At 43.3% G+C, this 25,905-nt stretch overlaps 1 protein-coding gene across 49 annotated transcripts in view; it reads left to right on the forward strand.

The window, feature by feature from the left end:
• The window catches only part of SORBS1 (sorbin and SH3 domain containing 1), a 251,023-nt gene that overhangs the window by 68,141 nt on the left and 156,977 nt on the right, over nucleotides 1–25,905 (forward strand). For 48 of the 49 annotated variants that reach the window (XM_032136009.2, XM_058436189.1, XM_058436190.1 and 45 more), the window contains exon 2: nucleotides 4,899–4,984. The exons of the other annotated variant lie outside the window; for it this stretch is intronic. The gene's annotated coding sequence lies outside the window, so the exon portion shown is untranslated. The remainder of the gene's footprint in view (nucleotides 1–4,898; nucleotides 4,985–25,905) is intronic. 49 annotated transcript variants of the gene reach the window in all.

The raw sequence follows: 25,905 nt of genomic DNA on the forward strand, positions 1-25,905 counted from the left end.
TTAGCCAGGCATGGTGATGCATGCTTGTAGTCCCAGCTACTCAGGAGGCTGAGGCAGGAGGATCGCTTGAACCTGGAAGGTGGAGGTTGCTGTGAGCCGAGATCATGCCACTGCACTCCAGCCTGGGCAACAGAGTGAGACTCTGTCTCAAAAACAAAAACAAAAACAAAAAAACACTGCCCAAACATGAAATAGATAACTTCTGATTTGTTTCCTTCCCATGTTGGTCAGCCTCAGGGCCAGTTGGGCATTTTCTCCCCTGGACTGCCTGTGTTTGTTGATGGAAGAGTTGGAATTTATGGAGGGAGAAGGAGAAGAGAGTATGTCGTGAGCTCAGAAAGCAGCTTGGGCCTTGGATCCGGAACAAGAAGAGAGGGACCAAGTCTGAGCTGAGTGGCATGAAATTTGAGGTGTATTTTGAAGGAAACCAGAGGGCTCCAAGGTACTATATTGGGATACAGTGAGCCATCAAACAAAGACCCTTTAAAATTTTAAAACAACAGCAGTAACAAAGCAAAGCAGAAATGATTATATGGATCCCTGTCCATATATAGGTTAGTGGGACAATAATGTGAAAATATAAGTGATTCATGCTAGGAAGGAGAGATACATGGGGCTTTGAGAACTTGTAACAGGAGAGGCCAGAGTGGTCCAGAGTGGGTCGGGTGGTCTGGATTGATGTTTGGTAGGAATGAGGGTGGCAGAGGTGATTTTCACAATGGTTGGTATTGATCTGTATTCTTGGGATGGGGGATGAATAAGGGAGATGATGTTTGAGGTCTTTGGCAGGCCTGGGACAACTCTTGTGAAGTCTTTTGGGGGGTTGGGACAGAGAAATGTCTTGTTTTAGACCAGAATATAACAGTACTGCAGGGAAAATTAGTTAATCTTTTAAAAATTGAGGACCACCACTGGGCGCAGTGGCTCATGCCTGTAATCCCAGCACTTGGGGAGGCCGAGGCAGGCGGATAACGAGGTCAGTAGATTGAGACCATCCTGGCTAACACGCTGAAACCCTGTCTCTACTAAAAATACAAAAGATTAGCAGGGCGTGGCGGCAGGCGCCCGTAGTCCCAGCTACTCAGGAGGCTGAGGCAGGAGAATGGCGTGAACTTGGGAGGTGGAGCTTGCAGTGAGCCGAGATCATGCCACTGCACTCCAGCCTGGGTGACAGAGCAAGACTCCTTCTCAAAAAAATAAATAAATAAAAAAAAATAAAAATTGAGGACCACCAAGAGGGGGCAAATTATGATCTTGAGCTTTTCCTAAACTTCTTCCTCCACCATGCTCTTCCAAGTTTGCATTATGGCTCACATGGAGGATCCTTAGGTTGATGGGGACACCTGCCTGTCTCTTTGTTCCTTGGAAGGATAGTATGGATTGCTGCTGGGCCTTGCAATCAGAAAGGCTGACCTTGGTCAGCTGTGGGTTTCTCTGGTGCTGCCTGCCTGAAGGTCACCTAGTGGCACCTTGTAATGTTGGGGGAAGAGATTGCTGCAGGCTGGTGCATTCAGGGAGCCAGTTTACTCCAATCCGTCTGTCATCTTTGCGGTACACGACATTTACTTTGCCAGTCTTAGCTTGAGATTGCTCAGGTTGTTATATGACCACAAAGTGGAAATCTGGAAAGAGAAGTGCTCAGCCAGGCTTGGCAGGTTTGCAGGTGCTGCATTGATTGGTAGAGTCCTGTGCTTTGGTGGGCAGGAAGGACCTGATCAGAGTGCTCTGTGCCTTGGAGCTATTCCTCGAAGGCCACCTGAATGACTGGATGCTCCCACATCCTTTGTTCTGCCAGAGCAGTGAACCCACACAGGTGTATGAAGGCTCAGATCTGCTGCTGAGATTGGACACTCCCAATCGTTTACCAAGAGGCACTGACATTGGGTCATGGTATAAAAGGGATGGGGGCAAAGAGGAAGGCCACTTCACTTACCCATTTGCTATTCTGGCTGCTGGCATTCCTTTTTTTATTTTTTTTTTACATTTATTTAAAAGAAGTTGTGATGGTTGTCATAGTGTGATGCAGCAGAGAGTGGGTAAACACACCAGGGATGTGCTACTCCCCTAAAGATCTGGATCCTTGGTTCTTTCCTGGAGGATGCTGAATTCATGTCCTTGGAGAGGTTTTGGAGCTTATGAGACCTCTGAGTGAAATACACTCTTTTCATATTGGACATCACAATCACCTGTGAGGAGGTTCTGGACAGTGCTTGGACCTCCAAACCATAGATTCTGATTTAATGGCTCTGGTACATATGGGGTTATTTTGTTGCTGTAGTTCTGCAGGTGTTTCTAATTTTCAGCCATACTCGGGAACCTGCCCACTAGTTACTGATCCAGGGAAGCTCTTCCGATTCTTCCTTGAACTGGAACCCTACCCTTGATCACGTGTTTGGTCTTTACTCCTCTGTGTGCCGCTTTCAAGCCTGTGTTTTGGAGTGCTTTTCCCCGGCTTTGCCTCAGCCTAGATCAGGGCTGGCGACTCACTTCTTTCTCATCTATGAAGAAAAGGAGAAAATCCATGTGGGGATTTTGATGGGCAGATATTCTGGAACATTTTTTCACAAAGTTTCCTGCTTGAGGCTCAAATGCATAGTAGCTTCTTGCTGCGGAAATCCAGGCCCTGGGGTGGAGATAGACAGGGCAGCCTTGTGACTGGTATGAGAAAAACATCTTTATTTACTGTCTTTTGTCCATCATGAAAGGCTTAGTATTTCTTTATTTCTTTTTTCTTTTTTTTTTGAGACGGAGTCTCACTCTGTCGCCCAGACTGGAGTGCAGTGGCGTGATCTTGGCTCACTGCAACCTCCACTTCCCGGGTTCAAGCGATTGTCCTGCCTCAGCCTCCTGAGTAGCTGGGATTACAGGTGCGTGCCACCATGCTTAGCTATTTTTTTGTTTGTAGTAGAGATGGGGTTTCACCATGTTGGTCAGGCTGGTCTCAAACTCCTGAACTCAAGATCCACCCGCCTCGGCCTCCCAAAGTGCTGGGATTACAGGTGTGAACCACTGCGCCTGAAGGCTTAGTATTTCTACCACCGTGTTTCTTAGGCCCTGCAGACTCTGGGACAGCAGACTCTAGGGAGTCATAGATAGGCATTGCCAGGGAGCAGGGCTGAATCAGTGACATTTTTGATATGGGCACTTGTCAAGATAAATTTCTGTAAGTGCGTATGTAGGGCTGTGGATCAAGTCCCAGCAGATGTTGGGTCACGTGGCATCAGGCAGGGGCTTTTAAGACCCAGGGCTAATAGGAGATCTGGACAAGACCAAATTGTAGGGGCTGTTCTCACCTCCTTGCTTTTGCCTCCATTGTCCTCCATTTCTCCCTGTGCCTGGTCCACTCCCATCCAACCTTTAGGATTTCCTGAGGCCTGTGTCCCTGCTGAGAAGTATCTTTTCACCTCCACTGCATCAGGTGCCCCTGCTAAGTGCTCCCATAACACAGGTGCATACTCAGATCACTGCACTTACCGTAGAGTGCTCAGGGGTAGAGCATTTGACGGCAGATCACTACAATTACCCATTATTTTATAATTCATTTTGAGTGTCTGGATCTGTCTTTTATTCAGATCAACTTGAGGATCTTGTTCACTTTTGTATCTCCATCACTTTGCATGCTTCCTGGAGTGTAATAGGGCTCAATAAATATTTGTTAAGTGAATGAATCAATAAATTCTTTGTGGGAGTGATATAAATAAGTACTATCAAGATCTTATTGTTGAACACTGCTTTCTTATTACAGTGCTGTTACCTTGTACATAAACTTATTTACAGTCTTGTATTGAAGATGCATGTTAAGGGAGATTTTTCTAGCATAAAAAGTATTCCAGACCGTTTAGGACACTGAGCACTTTTGATGTATGGCAAGCATTTTAGTGGAAAGTGGGGTGCTTTAACTGTATTTCCTTGACTTTAATACTTCTCTGAAAGTATTATTTTTGATAATTATTTTTAATTAGTTAATTGTGTGTGTGTACTTGTTTATTGTATTAATTTTTTTGCTTAATAATATAAGACTAGTATGTAGTCCAGCATAGTGAAAGAGTCCTGGATTAGGCAATCGAGAGACCTAGATTGACCTCTGCATCTAACTATGGGAGTGGGCAAGTCAGTTTCCTGCTTACATTTAATTCATGTAAAGTGGGAGTGTTGTACTTGTTTGGGGGTTGCAAATGTCTACAGGAGTGAGGTTACCAACTTGAGTTACTATATGTGCTCTACCATTTTTTTTTTTTCTTGGAACTTGGCCCCTTTTGTTTTCCCACTTTTGTTAGAATTATAAGAAAATATTTCTGTACCACAAGAAAAACAATAATGCAAGGGCAATGACTAATGACAACCCCAGTTCTTCTCTGTGTTGAGGAGACAATAGGGAGTGGTGGGGACTGTGGTATATTGGAGCAGCCAAGCCTGCCTATGAAGGGTGACTGCTTTTAATGCTTAGCACCACCTGATCATTTTCAGACATAAATATGGGCCATGTTGACAGGTCTGATTTTTTTTTTTTTTTTACTTTAAGAGAAGCCAGAAATCTGGGTTTTTGTGTGATAGCTCTGATTTTTACATTTGGCTCAGATTTTCGAAACATATCCATAGATGAAATGTAACACTTCCACAGGCTGGATGTCACCCCTTGTGCTTTCAGTTTGTGATCTCCACTAAAGATGATCTCTAAAGCTGCCTTCTGCCCAAGATCCTGTGATTCTAATGGGGACCATTTCAGCTGCTGAATTAAAGATCCTTGGGAAGTCAGAGTGGGGAAGGAAATCGGGCTAAAAGAGATAGGGGTTTAAGCCTAAATTGCCTGGCAAATGGTGTTTAAATGAGTCCCGTTGGGGAGAGGCCACAGGGTGCCTGTGATTCACACCAGGTGTTTTGTACATTTGTCATTGCAGGAGTTGGCAACCTTTGGAAGAGTTCGTGAAACCTTTCTGCCCAGAGCTCCTGGACCAATGCATCTTCCCACCACCTTAAACCACTGGTGAATATATGTGTTTTTTTCCTTCTTCTCAGTGAAGGGAAATACTTTGTTAACTGTAGAATGTGATTTGCAGAGAACTATGCTGTCCTTTCTATTATAGAAGGAAGGATACTGGGCTGGGCCTAGGCATATCTGGGTTTTGGTACTTACTTGGTTCTGCCATTTTGACTGTGGGATTGTAGGTGAATTCTTTGACCTCCCAGGCCCCAGACAGAGAAACATATCCTGCTGTTATACAGGATATGTTTGTTTTGCAGACTAAAAGAGATAATCTATGCAAGAAGTAATGTATGCACGAATGCTTATATTTGCCCAGGGAGAATAAAGTCCTGGGCAAACAGAAGGTAATACTGTTCGGCTCTGAGATGTAGAGCAAGGCAATTCTCCCCCTACCTGCTACATTTATTAACTTTATTAACACACTTTTTCAAGTTGGAGTTCCAGATATAAGTGTTACAGTGTAGCTGCCATAGTCAGCCCAATTCAACTGACCACCAGTTTGGGGCTTCCTGCCTTGACTTTCCTGATGTTCATAGACACCTTCATCTGCCAGTCTCATAGGGGTATTCAAGCAGGGCACTTCTGAGCCAACAGATACATTAAAGTGTGAAACTGATATGTTGGAAACAATGGGTTTTAAATACTTATTTTCTGAGACTTCCAGAGTGGTTCTTCAAGAGATTTCTATTCTCTCTCTTTTTTTTTTCCCTTCCTACCAGTATAGCTACCATTTTCTTGAAAGGTGAATTAACGACATTTCACAATTACCTTCATTTTTTTTTTGAGATCAGAGAATTTCACAGTTAACAAATGTTCTTTGTTTTTTGAAAGAAACTCAATTACTCATCACAGCAGGTACACGTCTTGCCTCTATGACAGTTGAAAGAGGCAAAAATGTGTCCTTAATAACAGTGTGTTCCAGTGCTGAGGTGAGAGTGCCTCCAGGTATGACAGCTAGTTGATGTTGGAGGTCTTAGGTGAGATATCGAGGGAAAGGACCACCATGGGCCAGGGACGCTGAACAACCCATGCATCTTTATTTCAGCTACTCTTTGTAGAAAAAAGCTGGCCTGTTTAACGCTACCTGGTCAGCTCCTATGATGTGGATCAGGTGCTCTTGTGACCCACTGAGACAGATCCCAGTGGGATGGCCACTGGTGAGTTTGTAGGATGCTGGGGGTTGGAACAGGAAGGAAGGGCAGTCAGTTAGGTAAGCAGGCCCAGGATTAGGGAACCAGATCAGCCACAGGAGGCTGGCTGTCCAGACTGCCCTGTCCAAGGGGACACAGTGACATTCTGAGTCCCAGAACCTGAATCCCATCTGGTAGGCAGGAAGAGCTCTGTAGTGGAAGTCCTCAGGGAAGCAGATGGCATCAGGTAGCAGGACACTTATGCATTCAACAAACATGTATTAATGCCTGCTCTGTGCCAAGGCACTGTTCTGGGGATTCAGTGGTCATAAGACAGACTGTGCCTATGCCTCCCTGGACCTTAGATTTGAGTGGGAATGATACATAAGAATGTGAGCTCCATGAGGGCCGGGGTTTTTGCTTGTCTTGTCTTGTTCACTGTTGTATCCTCAGCTCTTAGAAGAGCACCTCACACCTGATGGCTGTTCACTAAGTATTGTGGGCAATACTTATGAAGGAAGCAAACAAATAACTAAATAGACAATATAATTTCAGGTGGTAATGAGTGGTATGAAAACAGTAAAGCAAGGTGAGGGGCTGGCGGGGCTCTTTTTGAAGGAATGGTCTAAAAAGGCTTCTATGTATGTGAGAGAGAAAAAGAAGGAGATTGGTTTTGTGCAGAGACCTGAGTGGAGTAAAGAAACCAGGGAAGGAGGAGTGTTCAGGCAGAGGGAATAGCAAGTGAAAAGAAAGGCCTTTGACGTAGGATAAGCTTGGCTTGGTAGAGGAACAGTTTGGCTGGACTTGGGCGTGGGGGTGTTTATAGGGAGGGAGAGTGATGTGAAATAAGAGCAGTAGGTGGGAGCCAGACCCTGTAGGCCATGGTAAGGAGTTTGATTTTTACTCTGAGAGTGATTGGATTCCATAGTCCATGTGATCTTCTTTGTGCTTTAACATTTTTCCTCTGGATCCTGAGTGCAGAATAGATTCTAGAGGCAAGAGTAGAATCTGTATAACCTATTGGAGGTCCTTCCAGTGGTCCAGGCAAGAGATTAGGGTGTGGCTTGGATTAGGGTAGTGATGATTGAATGATACGAAGAAGTGGTCAGGCTCAGGATACATTTTGAAAGTAGAGCCTTCTAGGTTGCATGTGGGGTGTGAGTAAAAACAAGAGTCGAGGATTAGTCCAGTGTTTTTGGCTAGGCGAATGACGTTGCCATTCACTGAGATAAGGAGCAGAGAGGGACCCTAAGGGTTCTGTTGGGCCATCTTAGGTTTGAGATGCCCATTCGATATTCCCATAAAGATGTAGAGTTGGCTGGGGCTGGAAATGGTATCTCTCAGAGTCATCGGCATATAGATGATATTTAAAGCCATGAAACTGAATGAGATCATCTAGGGAGAGAAAGGAAGAGACGCGTAGGATTTTTGACAAAGGAAAGAGGGAAGGCGAAGGCAAAGGGTAGATTTTCCATATAAAGTCCCTACTAAGAAGTAAATGAAGACATGCTAATGAATATGGTTTTCATTTTATGCAAATATGAATTATACAAATGAGATAATATGATATAAAAGTAGTCATAAAGCCTCACCTTATGTAAAAATTTGAAGTGCTGTGACTTCCCCAAATCAAGAAAATTAGTTTCAAGATTGCATAATTATAAATCTGGTCAGCTGAGTGAATTATTAGCAAGTGGGAACAGCCAGCAGCCTTTGCCAATAGCCTGTAAGCTACATTGCTTTTAGGCACTGGAACTTCTACAAGCCATTTCAAAGACTAAATTTAATTTACTGTTATTACATTTCAGGTATTTTTCTCATTCAATAGTTATATCATCCAAAAGTTCATTGAGGGTTCACTAAGTGAAAACATACCCGAAAATCAGTAATTTTGCAATGAAAAGTTAGATATGATAAAATTTTCTGAAGAAGACCAAACAGGCACCGTAATTTACAGGGCTAGAAGTTAGAAGATATTTATGATTGTCTTCAAAATATCAAAGATAAATGCTACAAGAAAACAAATATACTGTGATGGTTGTGGTAGATGTATGCATTCCACCTGTACCCTTCAACTGCCATTGACTGATATGAGAAAATCAGTTCTGACTCATGCACATCTTCATCTATTTGTGGGCTTCTGACATAAAATGCAGCTGCCCCATATTTGCTTTGTCTGTTTCCCAGACAAATTGTCCCATTGAGCTTCTTCCATCTTCTCGCTGGGCACCTTAGTTTTCCCATTTTGAGGCTCCTAGTGAGTTCCTTTAGTCTTGTAGTCTCCAGCTGCCATAGACATTTTTGCCTCTTCCCACCATCACTGGCTCCAAAGCCTATTTGCCTCCTCCTCCCTCTGACTGCCTTTGTGAGCCTTCCTGCCTCTGACTGCCTTTGTGAGCCTTTCAGTTTAGGAACCCCCCAATCCCCCTGCCCTCAAAGCTTTTGAATATCCTCACGATTTCTTTCTTTGAAAACATTTTCACTCCTTCCCTCAACCCCAACCCCAACCCCATGTGGTCTTCTCAGGCCTTTTGTGGAAATGATGATGAGAGAGGGCAGGGTGATCAGCAGCATTCTAGAATGGGGTCTGTCCCTCCCGTGGGCATGGGCAGTGCTGACTTACTTCTACATGTATTTCAAGACTCCCCAGCTTGAGTGAAAACACTCTGAGTGGTACTTCCGGAACATGTAATCTCTAGAAAATGAACATTGATTGTGTAGTGTTCCGTCTATGACCAACAGTTTATGGCAAATGAGGGTTTCAGTGGAATGGTATTTATAACGAATGGCATCAACCCTGGTTTTCATTTGTTGTCTTTTCTCACAGAGTGGAACTTAAATAAAATTAAAAAGAATGAAACTTACTGGCAATCATAGGGGGAGGATTTTTCCTTCTGATTCCTCCTTCAGTAAGTGATTTCAGGAATAAAAAGGGTATGAGATCTTCCCATGACCCTGGAGACTTAGAGTGGTGGGACATTAAAAAACTGGTGGTATCCTTCTTAAGTTAAACACACACACACACACACACACACACACACAAAACCGCTGAGGCTGTAGAATAGTCTTCAGTGCTTGTGTATTTGTAGACCATCTCAGGAGGAGAGGCCTGAGATGGGTAGCTATTTAAAATTTTTTTGTGTGTTATGTTTATGTATTATCTTTAGAAAGGATAATAATAGTATCCCTTTTATTCTTTATAAATGATCTAGAAACACTGAAAGTTTCCTCACCAGTTGGTTTTATAACTCCTCTTGCTCAATGTGTCTTTTGATTGAGGGCATTGCCCGTTCACAGTGCCTTTAATTGGTCTGAGGCTTCACATTCATTAACAACTTGGGACTAGAGTACTTTGACTTGAGTTTCAAATTTTGCATGTATGGGGATATGTCAGGCCAATTTCTTTCTTCCATCCTTTCCCTTATTTCTAAAAAGGATTTAAAGCTGTTTGTGCTCAATATTTTCTTTTTTCAGCAGCTTTAGACAAATATGGATTTGAAATGAGGTGGTTGCCATGAGTTGAGCCACAGATTATGGCCATTTCAACTGAATGTCTCACCGCTGCCCTTTAGAGCAAGATCTTCTTGCATTGTGGAACAGAACAGGATTTGGAATCCTTTGTGATTGATAGTTTCTAACTGCGGAGTTCAGACAAATTAAAAAGCAATCCAAACCCATTTTCTTTATCTTAGGAATTCCAGCTACCTTAGGAAAATGCTCAAAATAGAATTTGTATAAGTTGCCACCTCTCTGAAAGAGAGGGCACTGAATTCTAATTCAGTGTCCAGAACCAATGATGCCAGTCACCACACTGTTGTTTGGAGTGTGTGCTGTTGGGGGCAGCTTCTCAGGGGTCATTGTCTAGAAATATCTCCCTGGGCTGCCATATTGCTTTATATCACCAGAGGTTCGTAAGGCCACTTTCTGGCCAAAGTTATTGTGACCCACAATGACATGATATCCATTTCACGCAACAGCAACATCTCTTAGGTGTTGGTGTTTCTCCAAGAGATTTACACACTTGCATTTGTACTTTTTAAACAAACAGGAAGTTGTAGCACATTTGCCAGCCACATGTAAAAACAAGATACTTTCTCTTTTTCCATCTAGTGAGTACAAATAGAGAGTGGAATACATTTTCTGTCTTTCCTTTTTTTTTTTCGCCCTGGTTTGGAGAAGTAAACATTAAATTGTGTTGGGGTCGTCACCAAAGCAAGGAGATCAGCATCATCTCCGGTGATTACTGCTCGTCATGGGAAGAAATCATTCTGATTGTTCCACTGACTAATTTAGACAAGGCACCATCTGATGCCTACTTCACAGCAGTGCCCTCATCCTGCTGTCTCCTTATCAACATAGAGATGACTCACTCCATGTTTTTTTCACTCAGAGAGAATTTCTCTAGTCTACTGATTACGGCAGTGATTAAATAAAAAATGGTTCCTGCAGAGGTATGCTTGAAAAAAATGATTGTATTATTTGTGCTTGTTGAACTTTGGATAATTCAGCATTCACTATTATAATCAGTAAGATATTGGTTTTTAGGCTTTTTGAGTAAAGGGTCAGGAACCCCTTTAAGGTACATATATGCACATACACAATTTCCATATATAACACTTCCACATTTTTAGGAGATGACATTCCCCTGCCCAGTTACCATGCTTAGTCACACATCCCATGCTCAGTGTGTCTGCTTCTGGATAGCTCTGTGTGGCAGGTAGGTGCCTGCTGTAAAAGATGGCTTTTCTGATTAGATCTAGGTGAAAGATTGGGGAAGATAGCTATGTTCAAGGCAGCCTAACTTCAATAAAATTTACAACTTCCAGAATTGTCCCAACATGGACTCAAAAGTTGGAAATAGTCTCTTATATGAGTTGCTAATCCTTTTAATTAAAAAAGGAAGCAGAAGCACCTTTACACTTTTTGTTTTCTTTCTATTTGAGACAGGGTCTCGCACTGTTGTCCTGGCTGGAGTGCGGTGGTGCGATTATGGTTCACTGCAGCCTCGACCTCCCATGCTCAAACAATCTTCCCACTCAGCCCCGTTAGTAACGGGGACTGCAGGTGTGTGCCACCATGCCCAGCTAATTTTTGTATTTTTTGTAGAGACAGGATTTCACCATGTTGGCTAGGCTGGTCTTGAACTCCTAGGCTCAAGCTGTGCACCCACCTCTGCCTCCCAAAGTGCTGAGATTACAGGTGTGAGCCACCACACCCAGCCCCTTTTTGTTTTCTAACAGCTAATTTCATTTTCCAGCAGATTTCATGTTTCTAGACATTGTATTTATTTGTTCCCTGAATTAATCATATTTATAGCATTTTGTCTTCTGTGGCCGGGTTGCAAGCTAGCTGGCCACAAAACACCAGTGTTTTAAACGTTTTTAAAGTAGTGGCCAGAGTTTTAAAAATCAGAAAATCTTACATAATTTGATTTCTAGCTACTCATGAAAAACTAGAATATCTAGCAGTACTGGGCTCTATTCTTGCATGAGACATTGGGCTGGAATGGAACAGAGGTTGCCCCCTCGGGAGGGAGTCCAATTTGCTGTGGTCCCCACATCACCTGTTTGCTACCTGTTTGATCCTCTCAGGTTTTGGTTTTGTCACTCCTGACTTACTATTCGTTTAAAATCTTATCCTAAAAAATCAAGAGATCTTTAGGTTCAACAAAACAACCTTTTTTTTTTGAAATGGAGTCTCACTCTGTTGCCCAGGCTGGAGTGCAGTGGTGTGATCTCGGCTCATGCAACCTCCACCTCCCAGGTTCAAGTGATTCTCATGCTTCAACCTCCCCAGTAGCTGGGACCACAGGTGTGCGCCACCATGCCCAGCTAATTTTTGTATTTTTAGTAGAGATGGGGTTTCATCATGTTGGCCAGGCTGGTTTCAAACTGGTCTCAACCTCAAGCTATCTGCCCACCTCAGCTTCCCAAGGTGCTGGGATTACAGGTATGAGCCACCGTGCCCAGCCTGATACCTCTCTTTTTAAATGACAGGGGAAAAAATGTTGGGACAGTAGGGTAAAACAAATATTTTTTTCTTTAGAGAAATTTGTGTGTTTTATGGCTGGGCTTGGTAGCTCATGCCTGTAATCCCAGCACTTTGGGAGACCAAGGTGGGCGGATCACCTGAGATCAGGAGTTCAAGACCAGCCTCGCCAACATAGTGAAATCCCGTCTCTACTAAAAATACAAAAAAATTAGCCAGGCGTGGTGGTGGGCACCCATAATCCCAGCTATTTGGGAGGCTGAGGCAGGAGAATTGCTTGAACCTGGGAGGCAAAGGTTGCAGTGAGCCGAGATGGCGCCATTGCATTGCACTCCAGCCCGGGCAGCAAGAGCAAAACTACGTCTAAAAAAAAAAGAAAGAAAGAAATTTGTGTGTTTTTAACTAAGGGGAAGGAAAGAAAGCAATAATATAATTTTTTAAAAGTATTCTTTACAAATATCAAGTCATTATATTAGTTTTGAAACATATAATGTCCTTTGTATAATGTGATTTACTCATAAAAATACCATGTTGGGAACATTTATACAAATTTACTAATTACATTTGCTCTTAAATATTTTCATTTTATTTTTCAAATAGAAGTGAACTACTGAACTCAAAGGAGTTGAATGTTTCTTAGCTTTTTTTCCTTTTAACAGACAAAAATATAAAACTGGACAACAGAAGTCACCAGTGTTTTAATGAAACAAAGAATTAGTTTTTGGGTCTGGTACCTTCTAAAGCATCTGTAGATTCTAGAAAAGTAATTTCATACCACCACCACCAACAAAAAAGCCCAACCAACCTAAAACTTGAATAACTGAACTTAATCCGAGTCATTCTTATTTTATGAGCCATCATGATCCACAGTTTCTGTTTCTTCTCATGTCGTCGTTTCCTTTCTGAAATCATTCTTGTAGGCTGCTGAAGACTAAATGCTAGCCCAGATGGAGACTGAATTTCAACCTTTTTCATTTTTGGCTTCTTGGTTTTGGGGTGAGAGTTCATCAGACTGTTGGTATATGTGACTTGCCACCAACTCTACAGCAACCTGCTGTCTCTGAGCTTTAGTTGTTTCTGAGATAAATGAGATCATGTCTGGACCTTCCTCAAGCTCTGACATTCTAGAATTCCACTATTCTGTCACATGCTGCACACACTCAGTGCTGGGGAAACCTGGAGTACTGGCCACGTAACAACTTCCGTGGGGTTCAAAGAGCAGAGTCTCAGTAGAGATGGGTTCCTAATATCATCGTTTATTTCTCATGGCTGCCTGTAATAAACATGAAAGAAGAACTAAATATAGTGAGTTATGTACTCACCAGCTCATGGTATCATCCTGAACTTGCCGCACTGAGAGGAAATTCTGTAGCTCTGTTTAGTAGATGGTACAGAGTAAACCCCAGGCAGAGAGTTTTCATCTTCTTATCATCCCGCAGAATATTTCTGATGACTAGATCTCTGAGGTCTGTAAGCCTACCTGTGTTCACCAGTTGCTCATGAGACTTGGACTACCCTAATACTTGGATTTTACAATCCTGGGTTATATTGTTTCTTGATTTTTTTTTTTGTGGTGGGTCCAAAGCCAGTTGAGCACCATCTCTTGGCTGTGATGAGTCAAAATTGTGACCAGGACAAAAAATAAATGGCACAGAGGCTTTAGTAGAGGAAACAAAACATTTTGTAGAACATGCTCAGCATAGGATGGTGTAATGGAGGCTGCAGGGGGTGTTTTGCTGTGGGCCTGTGTTAGCAGTCATTGGCTAAGAGCTTATAATGGCACTTAGAGCATGGTACTAATGTATATACACACCCACAAAGTATAGTGTACTATATGTGCAATATACTAAACCTGTTGTGCTTGTATTTTATACTAAATATATTGTTTTAGGAAGTTATTTCCAAAATAGCCAAAATACATCATTAAAATGATTCAGCGCTGCTCAGGTTGGCATTAAGTGGGCTGTGTGTGTAGGAGCAAAGGAGGGACCAGAGTTTTGAAAACTCTGGTTTTAGAAAGGATCTTCTTGGCCGAGTTCTAGACTGCATTCCTGGTTCCTAAGCCTGATAATACTGTGTATTTTGCAGCTCTTTAGATTACCTCAAATTCACTGATTTGTTTATTCATTTATTCAACCAACACATATGGAGTAGCTCTAATATTTACACAGGGCCTTTTGGCATGCAGAGTACATTCATAGACCTTATCCCACCTAAGTGTGCTTGTTTCAGAGCCCAGTCACATGCATGGGCAACAGCCTGCATTGATTGATGAATGCAATCTCTATTTCTTCATAGAGTTTTTCTCTTTGCTTTCTGTTGTGCTTGTAAGCAGAGATACCTGTGGTTTTGTCTGCACCATGTAGGAAGGAACTTAGGACAGGTGGGCAGGAGGGTTGCTATGGGAGTTGTGCTGGACAGTCATTCCCAGGAACAGAGGAGGTAGGAATCATCGACTAAGCATGAGAGTGGGGTGGGTCGGAGGGATGTGACTATGGCTTTGAGGAAGATGGAAACTATTTGGAACAGCTGACATGGGTTGGGCATTGGGGGCTGAGCAAGAGCTGAAAGCAAGGCCTACTGGGTGACTGAGTGGAAGCTTCTGTGTCAGCAGGTGTGGCCTGGATGTTCAGGGCGGCACGTGGAACTAGATGAGACTCAGGGACAAAAGGAGAGGGCTGGGGGCAGGGGTGGGATGGTTGCTTGGCTGTCGACATAAGGGGACTTGGAGGAGCTGTTTCCGACCCTGATGTGGCCATATAGGGAGATGTTGAGGTGAACAGCAGGGGAGGTACAGGGGCCCGGGGGTGCTTGGCAGTAGCTTTTCTTAGTTTGGCTTATAAGGCGTTTGATCTCTTAGCACTCCTCCCACCCTGCATGCCCTACTGGGCCATTCCTGAGTGCATACTATCATGTGTACATACTATTCCTTTTTTTCTTTCCTTTGGCCTAATTACCTCCTACCTCAAGTGTTAGCCCAGGAATCACTCCTGGGCAACTGTTTCTGATTGCTGTCTGCCCTCTCCTCTGCTGGAACCCTTCATCCTGTCCACGCGTCTCTCCCTTTGTACTGTAGAGACTCATTTATAAGTCTCTCACATATGTGGATTGGAAGGTTCCTTGGGTGCAAGATTGTGCCTCGTACCCAGCGGAGGACCTGGCATGCAGAATGTGTTCAGGAAATGCTTGCTGAGTGGATGCATAATTCTTTTGTTGCATCATTAATAGCATAACAGAATGATAGAGCTGAAAGACACCTACAAGATCAGCTAGTCTAAGTCATTTGTTTCATAGTTCACAGAGAATTGAAACTCAGAGGGGTTGAATGCCTGGCCTGATGTCACACAGCTTGACCTAGGCTGAGCCAGGACTCAAGTTCACCTCCTCTGACTCCAAATGCCATGCTCTTTCCACCACACCACAGTGGTCTCCAAATGTCTTTCATGTGTGTGAAGACAGCAGCCCTCTGCCTCTGCTTAGTGCCTGGATACAGCCTAATATCACTATTCATATTGTTATCTAACTTTTCTCATCGGGAGGAAAACTATGTCCTGACCATGCGGGGAGCTTTTCCTCTGCATGCATGGTGCCAGGTTTACAACAGCCCTTACCTCACTGCTTGTCCTTCCCTTTCCGGTTTGTCCTAGTTTATCTTTGGGCAGGGTAAGCATCAGCAACTGTTTCTAAGTAAATAGAGGAATTGCAGATTCAGGATTTGTGGTTTCAAGTATTCAGTGTCTTTTGCTTCAGCCTGTCCCCTCCTGGCTGCCATCACTGCCTCCCCTGTCTCCACATTGCCCCGATTTAGCATGTGTTGAAGACTGGTAGTGCACGATGGAGGTTTCTTTCTTGGGGCAAGCAGAAGAACTGACAGAGCATTGAAAAGGGAATCTTAGAGAGAGAGAGTGGGCACGTCTCCAAACCATTTTATGTCAGTTAAAAAAAAGAACCAAAGTGTATCTGCTTGTTTCTAGACCCATCCCTGGAAGATGGCATACAAGACGGCCATCTAGAAATGCTTGTTTGTACACCTCCCTTCTCCAAAGTGTGTCTCCGAGCTTTTGAGCAACACTGATGTTTAGTATGTTCTGTTTAGGGTTAAATTTGCAGCGTGACTGAGGCTGGGGTGTGGCTAGTTCCCTTACAGCCTGTCCATGGATGACGCAGTTTTATGAGGTTGGTTCCAGATCGCCGCGGATCATCTGACCTCTCTCCCCATCACCCTGGTCCGAAGTACCTCAGGGTCAGTTCCAGGACTGAGTGCTGAGAGTGGCGGTGATTGGTTTGAACCTTTGGTCTCCTCTGTTAATTAACTAAACAGTGCGTGGCTAAAAATGTCTACTTTGGGGAAAAGGGCTCTGGAGAACAGTCTTTAAATCCTTCACTACTTTAAGGAGCTCTGCAATACTGTTTCCCTTAGCACTTGTATATTCCCCTCACCTTTTTTTTTTTTTTAAGTAAGAAGATGATGTACAATCTTCCCTTTAGCTTGGAAATCCTATGGCTTGGAACAAGCCCAGTGTCTTCAGTTTTAGAGATTTCTGAAGCCACTTTGGACCTTCTTCGCTTCTAGCCACATGGGAGCCTGTGTCTGATCCTCCCTGGGCTGGTCTTGAGTTCCAGGCATTGAGCTGGAAGTACATCAGCCAAGGATTTGGCTGTGTCAGGAAGTATTTTGATTTGCTATATTCTCTGCTTGGCATCTACTCATTTCCTTCAGGGACGTCCCCTTCCTTGGAAAAAATAGCTCCAAAGATGCTTGTCTGACTGATGAGCTAAGAAGGAGTTCCAACCAGGCGTTTCCATTCAGGGATCTTGGCTTGGCAGTCACAGGTCACTGAGTGAGAAGGGTGTCACCACACTTAAAATATTCTTAACATCCCCCTTCCCCTCCTGCCAGCAGTGGTCTTTATGCTGGCTAGTTTTGAGAATGACAGTCCGGAGACTGATCCAGCTTGGACTAGCAGGCCTTAACAAGCATGTATTTCTAAGGTGTCAGCCATCATACTGCTTGGCTGTGACTTTTAGGGGATATCCTAAGTGGTGGCCTTCCTTGCACCCTAACCTCAAGCTCTCCTCTCCTCCAGGTGTGCGTAATTTTCCTGTGTGGTGCCAGGGAACTGTGGTTATAAATGAGAGAGAAGGGGCTCTGTGGGGGTCCCAGAACTGTGTTGGGATTCTGTCTGTGAAGTTACACTCATCTGAGCTATTGGTCTGATTCTATTTTTAAAAAGGGAAATTAATTGATACCTTTTCACAGTGAGCCTGTGTCAGTTCTTGGAGTGACACCAAAACAAGGGATCACCACTTTCTTTTCATAGCTATTCATCTATTTAATATTCCAGGCTAGAATTCTTCAAGATGTTGATTCCAAGCTTCTTAGTGTATACTTCTAGACCCTTCTTAGTGTTAATTATTTAGTTCCTCAATTTTCATCACCTTTCCTCTTCTCAGAGGTTTCTGAAGGATTACTGATAGTGATTCATCAGTGACAGTTCAGATTCTTTTCTGTCTATGGATGTGGTTCATCTGAGCCTGAAAACCCAAAAAGGAGTAGCTCTCACTTAAAGGGGCTGCGACTCTCCTAGCTCCACACCTGTCTTCTGCCTCAGTCACCTCTTACCAGAGTCTTCCTTTCCAGTAAGATCATTCTCATAGTTGGTGGAGGTGGAAACAACACGGGGAAAAGTGGCTTCTCTTATACTATGACGAGGGCTTCTTCAAGCAGGTCTGTTATCATATGCTTTGTTTTCTTCTTGGTCTGATCATAGATTTTTAAAAAAGAACCTCCAAAACAAAAAACCTGATAGTTATTCCGATTTCTTATGTTTTAACTCTTCCCAGACCTTAGACCAAGCTTGTCCAACCCAAGGCCTGCAGGCTGTATGCCGCCCAGGACAGCTTTGAATGTGGCCCAGCACAAATCTGTGAACTTTTTAAAAACATTATGGGATGTGTGTGTGTGTGTGTGTGTGTGTGTGTGTGTGTGTTTTGTTTTGTTTTAGCTCATCAGCTGTCACTAGCATTAGTGTATTTTATGTGTGGCCCAAAACAATTCTTCTTCTTCCAGTATGGCCCAGGGAAGCCAAAAGATTGGACACCCCTGCCTTAGCCTTTTGGACTTTCCTCTGACCATAAATGCTGCTGTCCTTTGTTCAGCTTTGACTGCATTCCTTCTTCCTGTGGCCCAGACATGCAGATAGGGCATTCCAACGTTAGGAGTGCTTTGCAGCCCCTTAAAAGATTTTCTGGTGCTTTCCTGGCTCCCAACTTTCCCCACCCTCTTTGGACCACAGAGTTTTTCTCCAAGCTCAGATAACCTCTGACTCCTCATTTGCCTTTCCAAAAACTTAGCTTCTCACCATGGTGTTCTCTCTAATTTTAAGCTGTGACTGGCCCTCTGGGCTGCCAGGCATAACCATACAGGGCTGAGTTAGTGACTCAGGTCAGGATTCAGCTGTGCTGACCACCCAGAACTTATTCCCACTCCTACTCCCCAAGAGACCAGCTCTTCAGGACTCCCACCCAGGGCAGGGCTGGGCTGGGTCCACCAATGCCTCTGGCAGGGTTGAGTTCTCCAGGACCATCTGGGCCTCTCCCTGAGCTGAGGTACAAGACCAAGGCTGCCCAGCCCCTAGGTCAGAGACTAAAGGAAGGAACAGGCTAGGGGTGGGCTGGCGGAGAGTTCAGGCTCCCTGAGCTTGGGAGTATTTGGGGAAGGGAAAAGGGGAGGAGGTTGGAAAGTTTGTGATGACTCTGAAGACTCTCAGGTTTGTCCCAGGGGGACTCAGGCCGCCAAACTGTTCACTTTTCTGCAGCTCGGTGTTGGGAGTGTGCTTTCTCTTGGAGTCACCCATCCTATTTTGGGATCACTGAGTCAAAGGAGTAGCTCTATCTTGGTGCCTGGAAGTGCCTCACATTTCCTCATTTTAGACTTGCCATTCCTATAGAGAAAAGCACCTTAATTCCATTATTAAAGATTCAGGATCATTAAGACTCAGGCTGGATTGGAATTTATCTCTTTACTGTCTATGGAAAAGGATTTAAGGAGAAAAATCACTGTGAGGGATGTCGATTTAGGAAAGCTTTCTAAAGAACCCACTTTAGGAATGTGCATTTGCATACAAACAGTGAAAGTGCTAATTAAAATGATTCTCACATCATCATTTTAGCAGTGCAGGGACTGCTGCTTGGCAACACTTATGAAGTGGAAATGAGTGTACTTTGAAAATAATAAAATATTGTTCCATCCATTGAATCCACTAAGACATTAGGTCCTTTTATTTGCAAGGCACTGTGCTAGAACCACTGTGTGTGTTTGTATTGGTCAAGAGTATAAAACCTAGTCCTTGCTCTCTAGGGTGACCAACTGAGGGGTTTCCCTGGGATAAAAGACTATTAGGAAAGCCCGGGAAGAACCAGGTTGAGTTGGGCCAAACCTATCTCGGGAGTTGAAAGGCTGGTAGGACTGAACAATGTTCCTCAAATATTTCACCTGTTGAGATAGGCCACACCTGTTCACATTGTTTTAGAAACAGCGTTTTGCCCTGTAGGACGTTTTTGCCCTGGAAATTGAGTAGTCTAATTCCCTTTTAAAGCGAGAGTCCAACATTTAAAATATTTCTGTCATCATTGTCGTTATTGGCATCAGCTATCACTGGGCACCTGCTGTTTGAGGCTGGGACTTTGCCCTGGAAAGTGGGGGTGGGGCTGATCTGGCCTGGAGATGATGTGAAAACCTTTTAGCTCCTGGGCGAACAACTGCCACCTTATCTTTTTTTAAAAAAAGAATAGTGTTTTAGAACACGGAGCCCGGAGCACGGTAGATGCAGAGTCAATATTTGTGGATTGAAGTTTATTAACTTTGTGGTTGAGAGTTCAGGGTCTGCAGTCACATAGACTCAGTTTCAAATCCTGGCTCTGCCATTTGCTTGCTCGACGATCTTGGCTTGTGACTTACCTCTCTGAGCCTCATTTTCTTCATTTGTGAAATTGAGATAAACATAAATTTAGTTATTATATAATATTAATGTTCATATGATAATTATGACAGGCTGCATATTGTGGTATATAGTACCACAAACTCGAGTCAGGCTGCTAAAGTTCAAATCCCCCCTCCTAGTATCATAACTTCCAGCAAGTTATTGAACCTCTCTGGGCCTTAGTTTTCTTATCTACAAAACAAGGATAATAATAGTGCCCTTATCAGAGCATTGTTAGATGTGAGAATTATCAAGCACCTCATCCCAGCCATAAGAAAGCATTATATACATGTTTGCTAAACCTTAAGGACTGTGAAACTATTATTAATTATTTCATTTTGGTTCTTATAGAAATCCTGTGACGTTAGATACAGGGCAAGTATTACTCCTCGCTGCCTCATCCCCTATTTGTTGTTATTGCTTGTTTTGTATTTGAGGGGGAAAAATGAAGTTCTGAAAGGTTAAAGTGGTTTGCTGAAGGGAACCTGGCTAGTAAATGTTATAACTGAAACTAGAACCCATGGTACTTGCTATAAAAGATACAGGTGTGCCTATACACATTTATCGAGGGCATGAAGATATTAAGGCTTTACTGTAATAAATCTGAAGACAAGTGACTAGTGTATCTCCCTCTTCTGCACCACCGCCCCCACCACCATGTGCCAGATCTGCTGGCATACTGCTAACTGATGTTCTTTGTGAATGATGAGGTTGAGCTTGTGCCCTCTCATTGGGTCTCTCGGGCTTACTAAGGCAGCCAGTTTAAACCTCTTCTAGATTCTAACTGCATTAAAGTTAGTGTTACCTGCTCTCTGGCTGGACTTCCTTTGGAGACCAGAAGATTCTACTATATTCCAATACCTGATTTCAGAACCCCTTAGGGGAGCCATGTCATTTGCGGGAAGCTCAGGCTTAAATAGGAATGCTCCCCTCCCCCTACCTTTCTATTTGCAATAGAAACTCTTTATTGCTCTTGAGAAACTTAATTAGAGAACCATATATCAGGGAGTGTAAACATAGCTTTAAAACACTTGCCAATCTCTTGTCACCTAGGCAGTTATCTTTAGATTGAAACGTTCTCATGTTTGTTCACAAACATGGGCACTTTAAAACATGCTGCCACGTGAGGGGTTAAAACATAAATATTATCCTATATGAGCAAAGAAAGGTGCTTTAGTACTTAAGTCCTATTTTTGAGCTGTGGAATTCAGTTCCTTCCTGTTGCCAGCTGAACCTGGGACTCTGATGTATTAGATGAAAATATATTCCTATCTTCAAACGTGGACAACAGGACATTCTGTCCTCCAAATTTCAGTGTTTGAATTGGGTGTTACAGGAAACTTGGCACCCTCTCTTTTCAAAATAATAAACAGACATGGTGTGGCTTCATGTTTCATCTGATAGGGCTTAGATGCTATTGCCTCATAAAGGCTGATTCACAGACAAATGGAGACTAATTATAGTAGCTTAAAAATAATATCCCTGTTTAAATTTGGCAAGGCAAGATGCCTCACATGCTTTGTAGGACATGAGAGACTCCGTTTCTTTGGTGGCATGGAGGTGACATACCCATTTCTATTTGAACCACACAGTGGTGGTACCATGTGTGCCATGTTTATTTTTTTTAAGGATTTCTTATGATCTCTCACATATACCCCACGCACAAACATTGAACTCTCTCTTCCTATAATCTATACAGGGAGTTCTTTCCTGCTATCTGTCCACTGCATTTTTAAGAAACAAATGTCTGGGCTGAGGAAAGTGAATGGCTTTTTTTTTTTTTTTCTAAGCATTTCAGAATCTCTACGGTGAAAAATTGCAGGAAGTTATTCACTTCTCTCTAAGGAATGGATAGAGGATGTCTGTCATAAGAAACCGTTCTGATTACCTTTATTCTATCCGTCTTCCCCAAAACTGTGCATTAGGTTGGAAAACAGTTTTAATTTGTTTTTAAATTTGCTTTAAATAAGTAGGTGATATACAAAATTGACCATGTGCAAAATGTAAAAATTAGTAAAAATGTTTTCAGTGAAAAGTAAATCTCTCTCATATCTAGGATCTAGGTACCTCTCTTCGGAAGAAATCCTGAGCACCATTTTATTCTATACTATTCTGGAGATTTTCTAGATATTTATAAATATGTATGTGTGTGTGTATATATATTATATATAGTTCATACAAGTGGCACATATTATCTACAATTTTTTTTTTTTTTTTTGAGACAGAGTCTCACTCTGTCACCCAAGCTAGGGTACAATGGTGTGATTTTGGCTCACTGCAACCTCCACCTCCCAGGTTCAAGCGATTCTCCTGCCTCAGCCTCCCGAGTAGCTGGGATTACAGGTGCCTGCCACCACGCCCAGCTAATTTTTGTATTTAATAGAAACAGGGTTTCACCATATTGGTCAGGCTGGTCTTGAACCCCTGACCTCAGGTGATCCACCCACCTCGGCCACCCAAAGTGCTGGGATTACAGGCGTAAGCCACCGTGCCCGGTGATCTACAATATTTTGAACCATTTTTATATAACTGTAATCTTAGAGATCATTCCACATCACACATTGAGATACCTCATTCTCTTTAACAGCTGTCTAGTTTTCCATTGAGTAGATGTGCCATAATACATAAACAATTGCCTGTGAATGGTAGTTAGGCTGTCTTAATCTTGTGCCCATAAAATCATTATATAATGAATAATCTTGTGCATCTGCTGTAGGATAGGTGGTCTGTCTCAGTGGTTACAAGCAGGGCTCTGGAGCCCAAGGGCCTGAGTTTAAACCCTAGTTTCTTCGTTTACTTTTTTTTTTTTGAGATGGAGTCTTTTTCTGTCACCCAGGCTGGAGTGCAGTGGTGCAATCTCAGCTCACTGCAACCTCCGCCTCCCAGGTTCAAGCAATTCTCCTGCCTCAGCCTCCTGATTAGCTGGGATTATAGGCACACGCCACAATGCCCGGCTAATTTTTTTGTATGTTTAGTAGAGATAGGGTTTCACCATATTGGCCAGACTGGTCTTGAACTTCTGACCTCAAGTGATCCACCCACCTTGGCCTCCCAGAGTGCTGGGATTATAGGTGTGAGCCACTGCGCCCGGCTCTTCATTTACTATTGAAGTATATGGTCTTGGCCAGTTACTTTATCTCTCTGTGTCTCAGTGTCCTCATTTGTAAGATGGTATTTATCTTGTAGGTAGGATGTAACGGTTAAAAACACTAGTCTATCTAAAGCTTATAGACCTGTGCTGGACGTGTAGACAGGCCTGTTTGTATTTACTAGTGTTATTTCATATGATCTGGAAACACATGAATCCTAAGCTGTTCTTATCTCTGCATGTTTCTGAACCATCTCAGTAGCTTTCAGAAGCCATACCACAGTTGTTGGGTCTGTGGGTTATATTGGTCTCCTTGATTTATTCAGATGTCACGTTTGTCCTCCTGTCCTTCATCATTTCCTTGCTACTTTTGTGTAACGTCCTGGAGAATAAGGAAGATGGTTTTTCAGGCCACTGTACTTATGTGTTCAAACCCCTTTAGAGGTATAAAATGTACTGTCAATGGTGATAATTTTAAACAAATGGTCTGACTCCCCCCTCCCCCGGCTGCCGCTCCATTCATAGTTAATTTAGAACCTTACAATACTTAAATATTTACATTTAGGCAAATATATAGCTCATGTGTATGTATGTCTCAATATTTAGTGAATTATTTCATCTTGTTTTAAGTTATAAGTTGACTCTTTGGAAAAGACTGCAAAGTGTCCTTACCTTGTTTTAGTCGACTTTGGAGGTGGATGTTCCAGGGCCTTACATCACCTTAAAAGATTACCAGTTGGATTTAGACAAACCAGAGCTAAAATTGCCACATCGGGGTTTGTTAGCTGTCTGACCATGGGCAAGTCACTTAAGCTTCCAAAGCTTTGGTTCTCCATTTACAAATGGTTGCACCTCATGGAGCTTTATGAGGATAACAGGAGAGAGTAGGTGAAGGACAGCAGTGTGCAGCACAGGGCAGGTGCTCAAGGGCCATCTGTTCTTCCCTTCCCTCTCCTGCCTTCCACTTCCTCCTGTCACTGCCTCACGGTCCCCTGGAAGTACCCTCTTTCGCCCTTTCTTTTTGAGACACGATCTTGCTCTGTCACCCAGGCTGGAGTGCAGTGGTATGATCAGAGCTCACTGCAGCCTCTGATCTTCCTGCTCAGCCTCCCAAGTAGCTTGGACTACAGGTGTGCACCACCATGCCCAGCTAATTTTTATTTTTATTTTTCATAGAGATGGGGTCTCACTATGTTGCCCAGGCTGGTCTCAAGCTCCTAGGCTCAAGCAATCCTCCCACCTGGGCCTCCCAAAGTGCTGGGATTACAGGTGTGAGCCACTGCGCCTGACCCCTCCTCCACCCTAACCTCAGTGTTCTTCCTCTCCACTCTCCTCCTGACTCATGCCCTATGATTTACCAGTGTGCTTTTTCTGCCTTTACTGGGAGGGCAGTTTACAGCTCAATTGTTGTCAATAGCATCCTGCCTTAAACGTTAACCGAATGTTCAACGAATGAATGCCTGTACATGAGTGAATTAGAGGCAGGCTTATCATCTCCCTACTCTGGGGAGGTCATTACTATTTCTCTGACAGCAGTAACTAGCAACAGCTTTGCGAAATCAGAATTGGGTGCACAGTGGTATATGGTAGCCCCTGAAGTGATAACAGAGCATGGTATTTTCAACCTTGATTATTCCTTTGAAGCATTTTGCCATGGCCGACTCACAGAATCCTTTCCCCAGATTTTTTTTTTTTTTTTTCCAAGACAGAGTCTTGCTTTGTCGCCCAGGCTGGAGTGCAATGGCGTGATCTCGGCTCACTGCAACCTCTGCCTCCTGGGTTCAAGCAATTCTTCTGCCTCAGCCTCCCGAGTAGCTGGGATTACAGGCACCTGCCACCACGCCCAGCTAATTTTTTGTATTTTTAGTAGAGGCGGGGTTTTGCCATGTTGGCCAGGCTGGTCTTAAACTCCTGAATTCAGGTGATCCGCCCGCCTTGATCTCCCAAAGTGCTGGGATTACAGGTGTGAGCCACCGTGCCCCCCCCCCCCCCCCCCCCCCCCCCCCCTTTCCCAAGATTCTATTGCTTGCTGTTGGGGAATGTGGCAGGACATAGAGGCAATGTCAAGAAACTGTTTCATCTCATCAAAGCTCTATTAGAAAGGCACTTGCATGAGAACTACTTTGACTCCTTTGCTCCCCACTTTCCAAGGAAAGCATGAACCATTGACTTGCAGATTTAGTGGTCCTTGGTTTAGGTTGTTGGGGATGGACTACAAGGCAGTGGGGGTGGTGACCTGGGGAAGTAAAGCTGCAGATGGAAAGGGAGCAGGAAGACCTTTGCTAGCTCCTCCAAATCACTTATTTGTAGAGGAACTACTCTATTTTGCATTAAGTGTTTTGCTGTGAATTTTTGAGATAGCAGTCACACCTATATTTAAATGTAAGAACCAGAGTGTTTTCCAAAGACATACAGGCCAGGTCTCTTCCAGCTCCAAAAGCTATGATTTTACAAACACAAATATTGGGATAATAGGAACCATTGTTTCCACTTGGAGTGCTCTTCCCATTCTTCATCTCTTTCTTATACAGACCTTTCTGTCATTTAAGGTCTAGCTCAGATCTCACTGTCTATCTTTTGTAGTTCTTTGACTCTGGAATTTTTGGCAGTTAGATATGGCATTGTATGTTGAAGTGTAGTTCCTTAAACCTGTTGTCATTTAGGCGTTTTCACGTGTTTATGCCTCGGCCACCCACTAGGTCTTTACTCTTTAGGACAAAGTGCTACCCATCT

The sequence above is a fragment of the Hylobates moloch genome, unplaced genomic scaffold (genome assembly GCF_009828535.3).
Source record: "Hylobates moloch isolate HMO894 unplaced genomic scaffold, HMol_V3 SCAFFOLD_3, whole genome shotgun sequence".
NCBI lineage: Eukaryota > Metazoa > Chordata > Mammalia > Primates > Hylobatidae > Hylobates > Hylobates moloch.